This window comes from Phalacrocorax aristotelis, chromosome 16, assembly GCF_949628215.1.
Source record: "Phalacrocorax aristotelis chromosome 16, bGulAri2.1, whole genome shotgun sequence".
Classification (NCBI taxonomy): Eukaryota; Metazoa; Chordata; class Aves; order Suliformes; family Phalacrocoracidae; genus Phalacrocorax; species Phalacrocorax aristotelis.
The window spans coordinates 10,071,644-10,089,659 of NC_134291.1; the positions used below are offsets into that span (position 1 = coordinate 10,071,644).

Here is an 18,016-nt window from a genome sequence, read left to right on the forward strand (position 1 = left end):
TGAGGTCTGCTGTTAAATAATAACTTGTCGTTTCATGGTGTAGGGGGAGCGAATGCCCTCGAAGGGACGTGCTGACATTGTTCAAGCCAGTGATCCAGTTCCTGTAATTTACACCACTTTCTTAAAGCTGCTTCTCTGAACAGGAACAATGGATGAGCTGAGGGACAGTTGTCACCCCGTCATCTTGCTCCCATCATCTTGCATCTTGATTGTCTCGCTGTTTCCTCTGTTGCCCATTTTGTGGTAACACTTTGGGACCCTCATGGCCAGAGATTTAGGCCTCGGGGTGATGGGCAGGTGAGTGAGGAAAGCTGTTAACTTAACAACTGTGCAGGGTCCAGCTCCAGCCAGGCAGGGGAAGAGAGTGGCAAGAGAAGGTGATCGGACACACTGAGATTATTAATGAGTAATTTCATCATCATCAGGTCTAATGAACAGCATTCACCCTTGTGGCGTCTCTGCTGTCTGATGTGGAGGGAGCACTTGCTGCTGCCTTTTCCTTGGGGGATACTAATGGTGTCTGTATCCTCCTTCTGTCACCTCGGTGCACCTCTGGGAGCTTCAGAGCTCTGAGAAATCCTCCTTTCTGTCTCGTTGAAATTGTCTGATATGTTCAAGAACTACTCACACGCAAACACACACACACACTGTGATCACACATAAAGCTTTGTTTCCTTAGGAAATCCATGCTTTACAATAATCACCTCGCTGTTTGCCCAGACCTAACGTGCAGTTGTGGTTTTCATGGGGCAGAAGAAATGCAAGGATACAGCTGTGGCACAAATCAGTTAACAAAATGGGCAAATTAATGATCCCAGGGCCCCAGGATCTGCCAAAGCAGAAACCAGGAAATCTGACTGGGCTGCAAAAGCTGGGGTGGAACAGTGAGCACTGGCCTGGGCAGGTGACAGATGTGTCATTTCTGACATCTCTCAGACCCTCCCTATGGTGGTGGGGATCTGCCCCTTATTATGTGGTCAAAAGAAAATGATGTCTTGGCAAAAACGTGGCAAGTGTAAGAGTTCAGTCCAGAAGGAGCTCAACAAGGACATGTAGGAGCTGACTGCAGCATTTCACAGCCTTTCTAGAACCACTAGATGGAGGGAAATCAGGGGATGATGTCTTCAACGTTGCTGTATGTGACAGCTCACCGATGCTGGTGATCTTTGGTCAACACCACTAAAAGGGTGGCCAGGCTGCCTGTGGTTGGGCAAAGACAGTCAAAACTGTGCTTTAACTTTTGTCTGACTTATGTGGGGGGTATCCCTAGGGAACAAGTATTGCTCCCCAGGGGACCTGGCAGCAAGGTGCCTGGGCGTTACTTCCCAGAGCCATTAGATGAACCCAGATGCCTTGAGACCGTGGAGCTGGTGGCTGGGATGCTATGGCACGCAACTGTTTAGGGTTGGGCTAGTTGCAAGTCGAGGAAAAGCGCTTGTGTGACGTGGGCCTCAAGGTTTGCAAAGGACTGCAGAAGTGGAGGAACATTTTTTGCAGAAGTCCTGAGCAAGCAGTGGAAGCGCTGAAATGCATCTAATGAACCATAGCGGTGTATGAAGGCATGTTGCTGAGGTAAATTAGGATTTCACGATGACCAATTAAGCCCAACATCTGTGACAATCTGGTCAATATTTGCAGGCTGGGAGACTGACAAAAGTCACAGCTGCTGCCACTGGAGTGACAGAGCCTCCGTTGCTGGTGTTTGCTCCCTGTGCATAGCTCAGCATCCTTCTCTGCAGCTGCTGTGATTCATGGGGTTGGCAGCAGACAGCACACGATCCACAAACCTGGAGAGAAAGAACATTTTAGGTGCACAGTGGAGCACAGACTTCTCTTTAATGATGGTTTATGTAGATTGGAGGGAGATATGGCTGAGGATGGACACTTGTTGCCTCTGGCAAGATGGCACTGAAGCAAAACTCTTGACAGAGCATTCGGTTTTGGGAGCTCAGTACTTCTGAATTGGCAGCTTGCATCAGAGCCAAGTATCTGCCCCCACTTCTGACCTCAGCAGCCACCCTGGCATCGGGGGAAGGAGCCAGTCTTGGATACAGATCTGATACTTCCCAGGCGTGCTGTGACCACTGGGCCCTCCACCCCTCCAGGCAGCACAGTAACATTCTCCATATTCGTGTAGAAGAGGCGGATTGAAGGAGGGAATGGCAGTCTCCATACTCAGCCCCCTTGCTTTTTTTGGTTTGTGTTGCATGCTCCATGTTGTTTTAATGTAGTTCCTAGTATTTAATGCGTTTTTATTGCTTTCTCTAATAACACCAACTGAGCGCTAAGAGCCAAATTAAACAAGCCGTGCCAATAAGCCAAACATTTCACTTCAACCAGCAAAGCGGATGCCTCTTACCCCTACTCAAGCTTAGATATGTAAATCAAGGCCCTCACTGCTCATCAGGGAAAACGAAGCAGACGGCTGCTGTGGTGCAGGTAGGGCAGAGCTGGGGGGGTGCCCCTGGTCTGGGTGCAGAGGCTTCCATGTGCGCCCTCCCCGCATGTGCTGGCCTCATCACCCTCGGTCTCGAGGTGGAAGTCAGGCAAGGTGAAAGGCTGGTTGTTCTCCAGGTTGTAATGTGGCATCTTGTCTCATGGCCTCTATCAAGCTGGGTCTTGTTTTTCTGTGGCAGTAAGCACCTCTAAACCCCTTTGACTTCAGTGTTCGTGTTCTGCGTCACTGAAAGCCTTTCCATGCAATTAAAAAACAACCCCAAACCTCCTCCCCTGGTGCTGATCAGTGGTGTGGTGTTGACGTAAGTGTACTGGAGTTTCACTTACAGCAGCTGGGTAGCTGGCACTTTTATAGGGCTTTTTTAATTATTTATTTATTCTCTCTGTCTTTTGCACAATATTCCTGAAGTTTTTCCCTCTGTTTGCTTTTCCCCAACAAGCCCCATCCTTCATCTCTGTCCTCTCAACACTGCTTCCTGTTGTTCTCTGTGATCTCCCTTGTTCCATCTTTCTTCTCTTCTCTGGTTTCCTCCCTTTCATTTTAGCCCTTTTTTGTTCAGTCTGGCTCAGCCCATCCTCCCAAAGGGGAAGCGTATCTGTTTCATTCCCCTGTCTCCGTTTCCCTCCCAGCCCCACAGCTGTTCCCTCTCTTTCCCGTTCCTACAGGCCCCTCTCCTGCTCACAGCACCGTCCGCTGCCTTCTTTTTTTCCTCTCCGTGTCCAGCCCCTTTCCTCCATCACCGGAGGTCAACAACAGAGACAACAGAAAATGAACCAGGAGGGGAATGTTACAGCCAAGAATGATTGTGCCTGCGAGATGCCAAGTATTGTCTCACCAGCATTCGTCTGGACTGCTTTCATCTGGCTGGACGAGTTGCACCCACCAGCCCAGGCACTGACATACAGTTTTCGATGTTTTGTCCCATACAATCTGTCATTCCACCAGAGAAATTTTAGCCTTTTGCTCTGCCCAAGCCTGAAAGCCATAAGCTCTGCAGTGGGGATGTGGTGGGGTGGGAATGTACGGTTCATTTCTAACTTCCTTTTCCCTCACCATGTGCTGCACTTTACCAGCTAAGCACCAGGCATCGGTAGCTGCAGATCTCCATGCTTTGGCCCATGTAATTACGTATTTTCTAGTTGTGCTCAGTCAAAAGTAAGCACGAGCTACAATTTCAGCTGGGACAGAAAATCATCTAACATGCTGGCTCGTGTGCGATTATAGAAGATACATTCTGCCACTAATTTGTTCTGCCGCTGTTTCGCCCTCCTAAGTGGAGCACAGTGGGGGAACAAGTGAACACGGAGTGCAGCTCATCTGCGCTACAGGTCCGGCTATTCGCCTGGGTGACTTAACCATGTAGCTTAAAGGTGTGAAGAGCTTTTCACACTAGAGGGAACTGGGCTGCATTTGGGCTGCACTGTGTGCATCTGCCTCAGAAACCATCTGACCCCCGCCTTGGGCATCTTTTTACAGATTTAGGGAATGATCAAATTGGGAAGGAGAACCTGCACAGGCTGATCTGTCAGCAAGTAAGCAAAACCCTGGTATAGCCTGCAGCCACCCTGCGTGCAGCCCAGGCAGTGGACCAGGACCCCAGAGCTGGTGTTTTGCTCTCTCCCCAGCTGCGATTGCATCTCCTACCCCTTTCCTCTCACCCCCCTGTAATCCCTGATTTAGACTTTGCCTTCTGCAGCAACAAAGAAAATGTCTTCAAAAACCTCCTTACGCTGATGCAGCGGGAGGCTGTGATAGATACAGTCACGGCTGGGGAATGAGTGCGGAGCAGTGCCGAGCTGTCTGTGCCATTATTGTTCTCTGCTGCAAACTGGAAGCAACTGAGAGAAGGACAACGCAGTCGGTCCTTCTGTAACGACCCCCCCGGGACTTGAACGAACCTTTGGCATTGCAGCATATGCACAATAGTCAAGAATTACAATTCGTTGCATAAAGATAACCTGAATCTCTCATCTGAATTTAGTCTCAATATCTAGCACTTTCATAGTGATTACTCAACAGTGATTAACATTTAAACTATGTTTTAAAAAAACAAGAAAAAAGTGAAAAGAGGGGAATATGGGAACTTCCAGGGCAAATGCAGGGTGTGCTGAAAGAGAAAACAATGCAGTGATTGCCCCCGGGCCAGCCTTGGTAAGTCTGTCCCTCATGGGGATAGTTAAACAACTCTTAAAGGGCTTTTCTCATTAGGGTTTGTTACAGCGAAGTCAGAGAGCATTTCCTCTGCGAGCAGTGATCTCCTCTCACAGGTTCCCTCTCTCTGTACTTGGTTCAGAGCAGCAGTCTGGTACTTCCACGTGTAGCAAATGCCACAGATGTCGACTTTGAAATGACCATCAGTATTTTTAGGGGCAAGTACATACTGAAGTGAGAAGAAGAAAAACTCAAGGACTTCTATTAGCTTGCATTACCCCTCGCTAATGTAGATGACTGAATTGAAGAAAAAAGTTGAGTTACACCATGCAAACAATTAATTTCTGAATATATCATAACAGCCCTCTGGCAAGCGCCATAGCCCATAAAAATGCCCACTCTGTGTATAGTATTTAATTGTTTTAGCTTTTGATAAATCATCTGTTACAGCCTGTTGAACATTTTAAAGCGTTTCTTGCTAATGGATTTTCAGAACATGGTTTAAGGGATGTTGTTATTAATAAATGTAACTGCACTGAATAGCAATTTGATAAAGATGAAAGAGGTATTTATGAATTCCACTTCCCTTTCAGCTGTTGCTAGGAATTTTCACTCCTTCAGAATATATTGAATTTAGTCTTGATTTCTTTTTGTTAAAACTGGGCTATTATATTTTGATTCTAGAAAGAGAGTATTAGAGGAGTTAGACCAGTTGTGAAGTCCCCTGTGGTGTGAAGACCCAGTTCTTCTCAGTGTATCAGAGAGGTTTCCTTGCTGTGAGAGAAAGCAAGCCCGGGTATCCCATATAGACATCCTTAGCACTAGTGGCAAAGTATAAAGGCAGTTTGGACTTGGGGTAGGGTTTTGTGTGGGTTTTTTTTAGAAGATGATTAATGGATTTTAATATTGATGGAAACATGACAAGAAAATAATTTGTCCATGCTAGATAGCAGGTTTTTGCTAATGGGCTGTTCTCCATTACATTATTATTGCAATGGCTGAAGTACTTTGTTGTGTATAAATTAATTAGAGACTTGCATTTCAGTACTGAACAGTGTGTGATTGGCTCCAGTGAAAAAGGAAATGTGGAATGTCTAAAGGCTGGTATCTACCACAAAAATGGCTCTGTAAACACTTGTGGCACACAATAATGGGAAGTACTGTAAGTTATGTTGGGACTGCATCATAAAATTATCATAGTGCTAAACAAGGGCAATTGTGAGGAGGAATGTTAGCAGAAAGAATGGAAAACATGTTCTTTTCTAAGAAGAGAGCTTTGCTTTATTAGGATTTGATCCATGCAGCGACTGACGTCTTTAGCACAGGAGACAGGTATTAATCAGGGGAAAGAATTTGTTTGCACAACTAGCAGAAAGCTGGTTCTTTTGACAAATAAGAAAAATCCATTTTCTTTTTCTGGATTGAGCTTCTATATAAGATGCATCACATCCACATGCAGAAATAGAAAGCACCAAAAGGCAGTGTGAAGCTGGAGAGGGCTGAAAGACAAGGGATCTGCTCCTGCCTCTCTTGGTTGCCTGCTATGTGACGCTGTACAGCTACTTCTCTTTTCTGTGGCTCTTCCTTACCTCCCACCCTCTATCTATTTTCTTTGTTAGCTCTTTTCAAGAGCAGAGAACTTCTCATGCCTTGTGTTAGTACTGCATGTAGCTTCTCCAGATGCTATGGCAATATCAAAACTAATAGCTAGTCTGCCGCCCAGCTCATTCTCAACTCATTCTTTTGCCAAGATGTACAGCCTTGTGAATAGGCAGCTAAGAGATTTATATATAAAGCAGTAATATGGATCTGCCTCTGATCTGAAGTATAAATCAGGAGTAGCTTCAATGAAATTCAGCAGGGGTAGAATGGGTATTTGTTATAGAGGAACGGAGACATTCTGTACAAAATACACAAACAGTACTTTTAATAAAGTTTGTAATTCAAGACAATAAAATGGTGTGAGATCTTGGCTGCCCGCACCTTGCACTAGACTCCTCTCTTGGGATGACTGTATTACATCATAATCATTCAGTTTTTCTGGACTAATTTCCTTGCATAGTAGGCTATAAATAATCATTATTGGTATTGCAAGAAGGCTGTGGGTTCCTGAACAACCATGACCGCATTCTTAATTTGTCAGTTACTGATACAATGCATCTATTTTTCTAAGTATTTTAACGATGTTTTATATGTAAAGGAAAGAATACAAAATTACCTTTTTTTTCCTTTCTAGATTCATGGGATCCCACCTGTGGCTGTCTCTGTGTTTGTAAATCCTGGGTCTGGACTAACACGATATTCAGGGGTAAGTGTTTTGTGTACACAGTTTAGCAATATAAGACCCTAACTCCTACCTACTCACTGCAGACAATACCAATATGTTAGCAGCATCCCATGGGCACATCTTATTACTGAAGAAAGATTCTCAGCAATGAAAATGCAGTTTTATCCTTCTCAAAGTGCCCCTTGCTGAAGTCGGCCAAGCATCCAGAAGCACTTACACTATTATGAGTGGTGCACCATTAGTATTCTGCTACCTTGCTAAGTGTGCAAGGCAGACACCGTCTTTCTTGAGGGTTTCTATTTCTATAACCTTCAAGTGTCACTACTGCTATTTCTCTTGGCCCAGCTGTGCCCTCATGGACATCCAGGGCCTGGCAGCTCTAATTTCATAGAAGTCAATGGACCTAAAAGATAATGTACTGATGTAGGAGGGAGACGAACCAGGCCTGTGGAAGAGTCCCACTGATTTCAGTGAACAGGGCTGCAGTTGCTGTCACATAGGTCTTGAGAGCAGGGTGCTTTAAAAACTGTTCTCAGGTGCCTAATTAAGTCACCGTGCTGCAGGAAGGGAGTGCAATTGCCTGATGTGGGATGCTGAAAGCTGATGGGTGGCCCAAAACATAGTCATTTCCAAAGTGAACTTATTTCCTCTTGCAGATCCAGTCCGAAGAGCTCCTGATGCAGTTCTGCTCTCCTCCTCTGCCTCTCCCAAGGGAAGGCAGGTCTTGACCACACACACTGACAATACAGGACCTCTGCCTTGAACTTTGTGCCTCAGACTTCAGCTTTGTGAGCCCTTAGATGGCCCTTCTGCAGCTGCATCAGGCCACACACAGTCCCAAGTCTCTGCTGGGAGGTGACAGGCACAGACCTGGCACTGGATCCGTGAATATTTCTCCTCTGCAAAGTCAAACAGGTGAGCATAATCCACTGGTAGCCTAAGTGCTTTTGTTTGGCTTGGCGCTAGCCTTGAGCAGGGAGGAAGTGCGCATGCGGCTGGCGCTGGTCTCGGGAGGCAGCGATCACCTGCAACCCCTCCTAAGCTCTTTCACGCAGCATAAGACTTGTGCTGAAATGCTGGCTCTCCAGTAGCCAGAAGGGTTGTGGTGTCAGCGCAGAATAGGCATGAAAGGGTGTATTTCTGTTTTGGTGTCATTGACAGGCAATGTCGTAAAGTCTGGGATTGCCAAAGAGACCCACCACAAACAGAATACGACATTGTGGAACATCAGTGTCTCACTCTCCTGAGCAATCCCAGCTGGAAAGGCCTTCCAAGACAAATGGAAATGTGGCCCCTGGGCTTGTTATTACGATTACAAAAAAGCCTCAGGCATCCAGGCTCTGGCCTATTTGACCAGTTGCTATGTGCTTCTGAGGATGCTCTGCTGCTTTTGCACTAGAAAGCAAAAGCAGTTTTGTGCCTAACAAGCTATAGATTTTTCTCTTTTTATTTTTGTTAGTCTCCTCTACTGCCTTCCCCTGCAAAGGGGGAGCAAAGGTGTGGTGCAGCCTGTGGGTTTTAATTGGACACCATCCCTTTAATGTGGACTTGTGTTTTTCTTTCGAGGCCAAAAATAAATGCTAGTGAAGGAATAAACAGACGTGAAAAGAAGGCTTGGACTTGGAAGACAAGACTGCTTTGTGTTTCCCAAAGCAAAGAGCCTGTTCACAAGGAGGTTACTCTTGTAAAAAAACACGAGTCCTGTGACACTGCCAAGGTCAGTAGGTGCCCAGCAGAGCAGTGGGCATTCAAGGCAGACACGCTCTGGGAGGGGGCCACTGTTTTCTTCCACTCTGAAGTATTTTTGAGGAGAGGAGAGGAGAGGAGAGGAGAGGAGAGGAGAGGAGAGGAGAGGAGAGGAGAGGAGAGGAGGGGAGAGGAGGGGAGGGGAGGGGAGAGGAGAGGAGGGGAGGGGAGGGGAGGGGAGGGGAGGGGAGGGGAGAGGAATTTGCTTTGCCCTGCCATTTAATCTCTTTCTACAGGGTTTGAACATGCACCACTTTGCCAGTGGAAGATAGCTTTCATCTATCTAGGATGGCAATTTGGCCTTAGTGCTGTGGTAGTGTCAGTCTCGCCCTGTTTTGGGAAATGAGGGCAGTACTGCTGCCATTCTGCAGCTGAAGAAGCAGCTAAAGTAACAATGCATGTCCCAGGCAGGGTCCCGGAGGGATTCTCAAGGGAGTGGGGAAAATCAGTGAGTGAGTAGGTGGCCCACTGCTGAGGCTCAAATCCCACTTTCAATACAGATACCCTAAGTGACAGTAAGGCTTGGATTTTTAAAGGCGACTGATATATTTTTCCAAAGTGTTTTGAGGGCAGGGCCTTGTACAGCCAGTCTCAGCTAGGCCTTTGCTGCCCGCCTTGGCTGTGTGTCTGGGACAGGTCAATCTGCAGTCTGGATGTGCTTTGCTTTCTTCAAGAACTAGACAGAATTCAAAGCAAATAGCTTGGCACAGACACCTAGTTTTCAAGTGTGCAAGGTTAGACTGCTGCAGTGATCTCAGTGGGGTTAGGAAGCGTTGTACTTCACTTCAGGTGCTTAACAAATTCTTCATACAATGCAGTGTCTTCTGAAATGCGATCTTTAGGCTCTTCATGTCCCAGCTGTCCGTAAAATGAAAATGCTAGTTAATACAGAGAAGTGTTACGGTGATATGGAGTCTCACATGCACAGAAAGGCAAGTGGCGTTCTTTCACTGTCTCTAAAGCACTGAGCTGTGAGTCATCCAGAGCCTCTGAAGACTCTGGTTAAGAAACAGGAGCTTTTAAATGTACCTCATTAGGGCTGAATCTCCAGCACTGTCTGTAGTCACACACCAAACATTCATCTCAAAAAGGGCAAATGTTGAGAAATTAAGGGAACTAATTAGTGGAATTGACTGCACTGAAGAGCTGAGAAGTTGAATGTGATGGAAACTGGATTCCGAAACTAGCTGGAACATGCAGGAGGATGAACCCTGAAGGGAAACACACCAAAACTGGTGGGATAAATAACCAGCCCCAAACACATGGGGGGAGTTAACTGAGAGCAAGCAAGGAATGGGCAAAAGATCTGATCAGCAAGAGGGTATTCAGTTCACATGCAGCCAGGGATTGAAATCAGATGTCTGGAGGGGAACCACTGCAGGGAACGACCACCTGCTTTGCTCTTTGATGGCACGGGGCTGACTAAGCAGCTTACGCAGCAGGTCCTGAACAGCCGTCGTGCCAGTGACATGTTCAGTCCAGCAGTTCTGGACCTGCTTTATGAGGTATTCTGTCATCTTTGCCACAAGGGCGGCATCAGAGAAGAGTGGCGGGGCAGAAGACTGGAGGCAATATTTGCCTCCGCCATCCAATTTTATTTTGCTGAGGTCAGGAAGTGTAGGGGTAGAATGAGAAATGTCAAAAGTAAAGTTGTGAATTAGACTTTGAAAAGGAAATAGAATAGATGGCAGAAGGTTTCAGCTAGGTAAATACAAAAGAGAAAGAGGACAAATGTGGTCATTATGTAGTGAGAATGGGGTTGATATTAGACCAGTCTACATATGGCCTAAAAATGAATTAAAAACACTTTGCCTGCATTTTCAGTAGAGATTATCATATTGAACAGCAGGGTAAAGACAGGATTTCCAGTAGGAACATACATAAGGGAATGAAAATTATCACATGTAAGAGGGAAGGAAAAGCTTAACGAATTCAGTGTGCTCAGATCAAGGTGCACTGGCAGATTTCCATCCCAGAATTTGGAAAGAACTGGCACATTAAAGAAGCTGAGCTTAACCTCATATTTCTCTTTGATGACTGACTTTTTTTCCTAGACAAATGAAATACAGGTGATTTACTCTATCCAGACTTGAGTCAAGAATCTGATATTATACCACATGGGAAATTACTAGTTGAAGTTGAGAAGATGGGGATTAGTGTGGATGGCGAATGCAGAACTGCTAAAGCAAATGACAAGGAGCTCTGTGGAAAGGAGAAATGCAGGACAGAGGCAGTTAATAAGAGGAACTCCTCAAGGGTCAGTCTTGAGCCCACTTGTGCTGTTAATGACTCTCCGCAGCAGCAGGAATGTAGTAAAGAAGTCTGCTGAGGACACAGGCTTTGTTAAAACAGAGGAGGATCAGAACATCAATCAGCAATAACTGAATGGCAGAATTTGTCTGAAATAGAATAGACAAAGTATAAAGACATACAGTTAGAAATTAATAACTAGACTATCACATTATTCACTTGAGAATGACAAAAGCAGGGTGGTAGAAAAAAACATAGAGAATTACTTGCTCCGAGGGATAACTGAGCCACCGATCTGATATGGAGAAGCAAACACAGTCCTAGAAGATACAGGTTCACTCATGTTCAAGGAAGATTAGCAGGTACAGAGGAGGGTATTGAGGATGATCAGAGGGTTTTGAACAAGAGGAGACTAGAAGAGCTTCATTTGTTGAGTTTCTCAAAACAAAGACTAGAGGAGATAGGATTGTTTTCAGTAAATACATCTGATAGGTAAAGATCGGAGAAAAAAGAGAATTGTTTAAACTAAATTATGATGCTGGCACAAGAACAAATGATATTAAGGCTGGAAATTTAAAATGAAGTGCCGGAAGAGCTGCCAAAAAGCCTGATATGATGTAATTGACTGTAATAGTGGAAGACCGGATCAGTAATCCAGAGCCTTGTCTTCCCAGATAACTTCTTTACGGCTAGGGAGTCAGCCATGGTGATGGTTACATGCAGGGAATTGAAAGGAATGGCCTGGACCAACACCACAAATGTGTTTCCAGAGATGGAGCTGTGTGGTAAACAACTGAGACTCACATTGCCCCTACCAAGTAGTAATCTTGTTTTTATGAAGGAAAAAATTGTGTCCTATGAAGTGCCAGCTGTATTACAGAAACAGTGCCACTACAACATTTTACTGTGGCCTGGAGCTCTTTTTACCCCAAAACATCACTGTTTTTCACCTCCCAAGCCTGACCCTAGATAGTTGAAACAATGTCTTCAAGAACTGCTGTCCTCGTGCTGGCAGTGTCACTGCCTCTGTGCGGTTTCCCTGTCTCTCACCTGGGAGCTGGAAGCAGGCGATGTGCTCAGCTCCTGGGCCCTTTCCTCTTCCAATGGCCCATCAGTCAAAATGCCCGGCCAAGGGATAACGCTGTACATCTTCAAACAGAAACATGCAGTAGACGTGGTTTTGGCAAACTGGGCACTGGCCTCTGACAAGTTCATCCTTAATGAAAGCTGTAGCCAGATACATGCCACAGTAATGCCCCTGTGGCAGCAGGAGTTCCCCCAACCTTGGGCACTGTACTGGGTGATCCCACGGGCCCCTCGGGAGGGCTGGGAGCGACAGCTGGTGCCTGCGGCCAGGGCCAGAGGCTCACAGGGCTGCTCTGCTCTTGGCACAGGCCGGGAGCCCGGGGCTGGGTGCCCTGTGCTGCTTCTGTGAGTGTGAGAAAACATAACTGGACAGTCATCAGGTTTGGGAAAGGGGGGGGAAAAAAAGGAGGCTGATGCTGAAGCTTTTATTTCAACAGCTAAACTGAGGTCCTTCCCTCCTCCACTTATGGGAACTGGCAAACTCAGCTCTTTAATGGTACAAGCTCATCTCAGCCTTGCCTATAAATAGATAAATGAGATTCCTCCTGTCCCAGTGAGTAATTCTGACATCCTCCCGTTGCCTTGCAGAGAGCTGAGTCACAGGCACTCTGCACTCCAGTCCCTGCATTACTTACATGGTCTCAAAGGAAATTTTAACACATCCAATGAATCATCAGGGATTGGATCATGTTTAAAGTTATTCCACTGGCATTTCCCTTCTATTGTAGCAAGTCTGCCAACACCTAAAACTTTAGCTAATCTGGACTCAAAATGCATTGAGGAAATAGCATGTTGACATATACAGCTACTAATAAAAATAATAAAAAAGGTCCTTTTAAATCTGCATCAATAAACAAGTGACCCTTAGTGGATTCCTTTAGTGCTTCGGACTTGCTAATTTTGTCAGACTGCTTCCTTGTTTTGAAGGTGCTTATTTAAAGGAACTCAAAGTTTGAAATGTTTTAATATTCAGTCGTTAGGCCCCTAATTTAATCTCCTGCAGGTTTCCTGCCAAAATATTATTTGCACTGAGATGAAGCTTGCAGCCCCATGCTCATTCTCTCACAGACACACACATTCCTGCTCTTACCCATGATAAAAATAACATGCAAATCAGAGACAAAAACAAGAGCAGTGTTAAGTACAGAACACAGGGCAGTAATATGCTGCTGTACAAGGCGTTGAGCTCCAGTCTGAAGCAATAGCTCCTGATGGGGCATTTTCACTTGTTACCTTTCCTTCTCCCAGGTGGTACAGTGTGGTCTGATGGGCTTAGAGGCAACACAGCATTTGAAATCAGAGTATGTCTTTCTCGCTCCCTCAGAAAAACATCTGGAACAGTGGAAAATTCTCCAGCAGAATTTGGGAGCTGTGAAACAAATATAAAAATATTTCTCACTGTTGGTTTTCTGGCTTGCCTTTCGTATCTTAGAATTGGTTGGGACATTTCACTCATTATTACCAGACTCTCAGTTTCAATGAGCGAGAGATGCTAAGCTTTGCTGGTTTGCGCCTGTGGTTTAATATTCTTAGACCTAAACCTGGCTTATTCTTTTGATAACCCTAGGAAATCTGTGTCTTATTTAAATAACAGTTTTCTAGTACCTTTTCATCAAGCAATTCTCTGCCTGTACATTGATTGCTAACAAGTGTTTGGTCAACACATTCCAGCATGAGCTGCAGTTGCTCCATGAGATACTTTGTCTTCTGCTCTGAGGCTCACTGGGTTATTTATCAGCTGAGCACAGCCTTGGTTGCCAGTTTTCTGCCAGCTGTTAACTATGTAATAGTATTGGGGGGAAAAAAAATCAGTTCTGGCTCTGCCAGCGGAATTGGATATAATTCATCTACCTGTTGACAAATGATGATTTGTTTAACAGCATAAACTATAAACTTTTCATAGCTGACAGTTTTCACCCTCCTCTGCAGCCGGAAAAACCTGAGGAATTCCCAGACGTTAGTTACTTTTGTCCTTTTCAAGTTTTCTTATAGTAATGCCTTGTACTGTTGGCTCTGTGCAGGAAAAGACATCCTTAATGGGCAAATCAGTGGTGTCAGCATGATGGAGGACTAGGGCAGCTGCATTAATTGGTGCCACTCAGCTTCTTGGTTGGCCTCCTTCTTGCAGCGAAAACCCCACCGGATGGTCAGGCCATAGAGATGCTCAAGGACAAGTCAGAGCCCTGAAAACAGGCCAGCATTTCTGTAAAGCATTAATCACCCTGCGCGGGGCCAGGGGTGGGACCGGGGAGCGGGTGCACACTCTCTCGGCATGCACATGTTTTCTATCTAAGCTTTGGTTCAGCTGGATCTTTCCCACTAGCGCATCCTTCTTTAACACCTTGTACTCATTTATTGCGAGTCTGTTCAGCAGAAACTGCAGAAACCCACTGAAACAGACAGAGGTTCCTATCGCTGGTTCAGCCAGGGTGGGAGGCATGTAGAGGTTAAGCTTGTACTTTTTGCCACACAGCGAGTGAGGGTGGAGCGTGAAGCAGCCCCCTCCCCCCCCACCACCCCCCAGCTCACCCCCCCCCGCGTAGGTTTCAGCCTTCCCCAGCACCCTCAGTGTGGCTCCACCATGCCAAGCCCTCCCTGCCCACAGCTGGAGCTTTGGTGGCTCTGGGGAACTTCTCTGGCATCAAATAATCACGTGCCCAGAAAGTGCCAGCCTTGCTGCAGTGCACTGGTGGCCTGCCTTGCCCTGCTGAGGCTGGCCGAAACAGTCTTGCTAATGGGGCTGTTCCTCCAGGGCTCGGCTGGGCCAGTCCAGAGGTGACCAGCTCTGTGCCATAACGAGGACAGGATAGAGTCAGGGCCTCCGAGCTCACCTACAGGTATGCTGCGGGATCCTCCATCAGGAGCTTGCCTGCTCCTCCCAAGAAAAGTCACTACTCAGTGGTATGGCTAGGCACTGGCCAGAGGGCAGGCAGGGGTTTAAGAAGTAAAAGTCAAAAAAAAAAGTGATCAAGAAGAGAGTCAGAAAAATTGAGAGGCTTTACAACAATTGCTCGGCTGGCTGCATTCCAGCTGCAGCACCAGGCTTAGCGTGCAGTGTGAGGGCTCACTGTAACATCGCCAGGCTGCCTGCCCTGCGGGTAGGCTGGCTGTGGGGATACACCACCGCCCTCTGGGTCAGGCTGGGTTAGAGCCACTTATATACATCACGCACTTCAGAAATAGGAGCTAATAATTCAAGCCACATGACATAGATGATCCGCAACATAAAGGAAAATAAAGCCTAACCAATGAATTCCTGGTCATGCCTTTAAAATGTGCTTGGCCAAACTGTACTTCATGAGTGTCTCTCAAGAGGGCCAGATTCTGTAGGACATGTCCTCAGCTTGCAGAAAGAGGCCATTAATCATTGCTGTGCCTCAGTCTCTGGCTATTTTAATCTCTGCTGAAATACACATACAGTTCCCACTCCTAAAAATGGTATTTGACTCCAATGCATGTGATTTCCTTTGGCTTCCTCTCCCCAATTAAGAGCAAGCTGTAACTACTTGGAAGTGCACATGCTGGAATCTATAGCTTTGCTTCTCATCTGTCATGGAACAAAACACTTGCTACTTTTCTACATGTAGCATAAGATCCATGCCACCAGACCTAAATATCAGAATATATTGCAACCTATAATGCAGTTTGAATGTGTGGCGGCTGTTGTGCCTACAGGCTGGTGGCCAAAACCTGTCCTATGTAAGGGAGCACCAAAAATGTCATTGGCCCCTACTGTACCATTAGTCCTTCTCTGTTCCACTTTTTATTATGTAATGAATAAAAATTCCTCTTGTATATGCTGGCACTAATTAGAGGATGTCAGTATGTTGTGGGAGAAGTGAATGAATCATCAAAAGTGGATGAACTAGGAGTATATTTGTAAACTGTAGGCTGTAGAAACCAAAAAGTCTTTCTTTAATTTTTCCTTTAAAAATGCTGAACAAAAGTCACAGGAAGTTTAAGGAGAAAACAAATTGCTCATCCACAGATTCAGGAGCGAAGTGAATCCTTGTACTTCTCAGCTTCTCTCATGAGGCACGTGAGCCGCCTGAGGAGCCTGGGGGTGTGCAGAGGACACTTCATTGCCTTTCCTGAATTTCAGGCTAATAAATGCATCGTGCCCATCTCCATGGGCTTACCGGTACCCTAATTATAAATCAGATTGCTACAATTCTGAATTTCTCTGCATTCTTTATATATGAACATGCTGCTATTGAGCTTAAAGAACCAGCCTGAGCTGGCATACAGAGACCTTAAGTGAAGTTTACAGGAATAGGAACATAAAAAATAGAGAAAGTTTTGCAGGTACATTAGTCTTGAAGGAGCCCTTCAGTGTTTGTCACGCTGTGTCAGGTCACGGGCACCATGACAAATAGTCAAGAGGACTACCAACAATTGTAATGTGGGATTTAACTCATTACACCTGACAGCATTATTTATCTGGAATCCCACCAATCTTTTTTCTTGTATCCTTAATAGTCAGGAAAGAGCATGTACTTTTTTTTCTTGGGTTTTTTTTTAACGCCGCATATAAAGCAGCATCAGCCTCAGTAACAAGAGAACGTTCTGTCTTCCTGGCTTTCAGGTTAGGAAGACAAATCCTGCTACAATGACATAACAAAGTTTTCAAACTTGATGTTGCAGGGAAAGGCAGGCACACAAGCCAGCTATCCTAACTCAGCTGATGAGGTTCTGTACTTGAGACTCAGGGAAGTCTGTTCACTTTGCTGGGCATTTGTTTTGGTTTTCCTCTTTAAAAAGTACCAAGTATCAACCCTTGAACCCCAGGCAACACCAACTGGGCAGCAGAACAGGGTCCAGCTCATGCGAAGGCTGGCTCAGCTGTCCCACTGGAGAGGTTGCTGTTTCTTTCCCACCAACTCCTGTGAATGTTCTCTTAGTTAAACATGGCCAATTCTGGTCCAATTAAAAAGACAAAGCCCAACAACGACCTGCTAAAGCTAAAGGTTCCTTGAAAGCTTGGATTTCTTCCATCTTGCTGAAAATTAAATGTTTACATTTTGACAAAATTTTGCCTAAATAACCATGTTTCCTCTGTGACACAGCTATTCATCAGAAACTACAGCAAAGGGCTGCAGTTCAGAAACAGAAAGGGCTTCAGTAAAAAAAGCACCAAATTTGCCTGCACTGGTTTAATTCTGTTCATGTGGCTGACATACAATTTCTGTTTGACTGAATGTACCACATTAAACTATTCTGGACAGGAGTTGTGAAAGCAGCTGATAATATTACAGGGCAGTTCAGAAAGTGTCCCCTACAGCAAAAGACCCCTTGTACCTGGAACACCAGTGCTTGAAAGACATTAATAGAATTGCTTGTACTTGAAGAGCAATTTGATTTTTTCTTTTCCCTGTTGGGATCTCACCCTGCAACCTTTACTCTTTGCTGCTTTGGGTCTATTCTTTGTGGGCTGTTGTAACACTATTACCAATCTAGATGGTGCATATGAATAGCAGCTCGAGTTTAGTTCCTCCACTGTTACCCATTTTTTAGGGAAAGAATTGCGTGCATGCAAGTACCAGGGTGTTTTATTTCAGTAGGGTCTAGTTTAATGGCCATACTACTTAGCATAGACTAGGGATGTAACTTCAAGGAAGTCTGGCGCAGAGCTTAAGTGCCGTAGAAGCTGATGGCATCACCTGAGCCCAAGTCTAAAAAAAAAACCATGATTGCCTGCATGTACTTTTCAAAACACCTTTATTTTAGGCATTTCTGCATTTTTCCAAGCCAAATCAGAGGTGCTAAATGACACTGAACTTAAAAAGAAAAGCCAGCCAAATTTGTCCTCAAAATCTAAGTGGCTTAGCCTGAGCACAGAGAAACAGACTCATGGGTCTGCTGAGAATGTCCTAAAGCATTAAAGAGGCACCAGCAGGGTTGGATCCCACCTGCAGGATATGCAGGAGAGCGCCTGCATATAAGACCCTGGCCATGTACCAAGCGTCCCTACAGACCTCTGCTGCACCTACACTCCCCTCTTGCCAGGCAGTACGGCAACTAGAGGGGATGTGTATGAC

General features: G+C 45.5%; 2 long non-coding RNA genes across 10 annotated transcripts in view; one reads left to right on the forward strand and one right to left on the reverse strand.

The window, feature by feature from the left end:
- The window catches only part of LOC142065353 (uncharacterized), a 106,139-nt gene that overhangs the window by 77,701 nt on the left and 10,422 nt on the right, over window positions 1-18,016 (forward strand). For 2 of the 3 annotated variants that reach the window (XR_012663383.1, XR_012663385.1), the window contains exons 2-4: window positions 6,846-6,917; window positions 7,553-7,811; window positions 8,463-8,613. This is a non-coding gene — a long non-coding RNA (uncharacterized LOC142065353). The remainder of the gene's footprint in view (window positions 1-6,845; window positions 6,918-7,552; window positions 7,812-8,462; window positions 8,614-18,016) is intronic. The other variant, XR_012663384.1, reaches the window with a different exon arrangement.
- The window catches only part of LOC142065352 (uncharacterized), a 31,044-nt gene continuing 18,892 nt past the window's right edge, over window positions 5,865-18,016 (reverse strand). For 3 of the 7 annotated variants that reach the window (XR_012663377.1, XR_012663381.1, XR_012663376.1), the window contains 2 exons: window positions 13,212-13,347; window positions 6,513-11,041 (listed from right to left, as the gene is read on the reverse strand). This is a non-coding gene — a long non-coding RNA (uncharacterized LOC142065352). Of the gene's footprint in view, window positions 11,042-11,942; window positions 12,322-13,211; window positions 13,348-18,016 lie in introns of all 7 variants that reach the window. The other 4 variants (XR_012663378.1, XR_012663379.1, XR_012663382.1 and 1 more) reach the window with 4 other exon arrangements.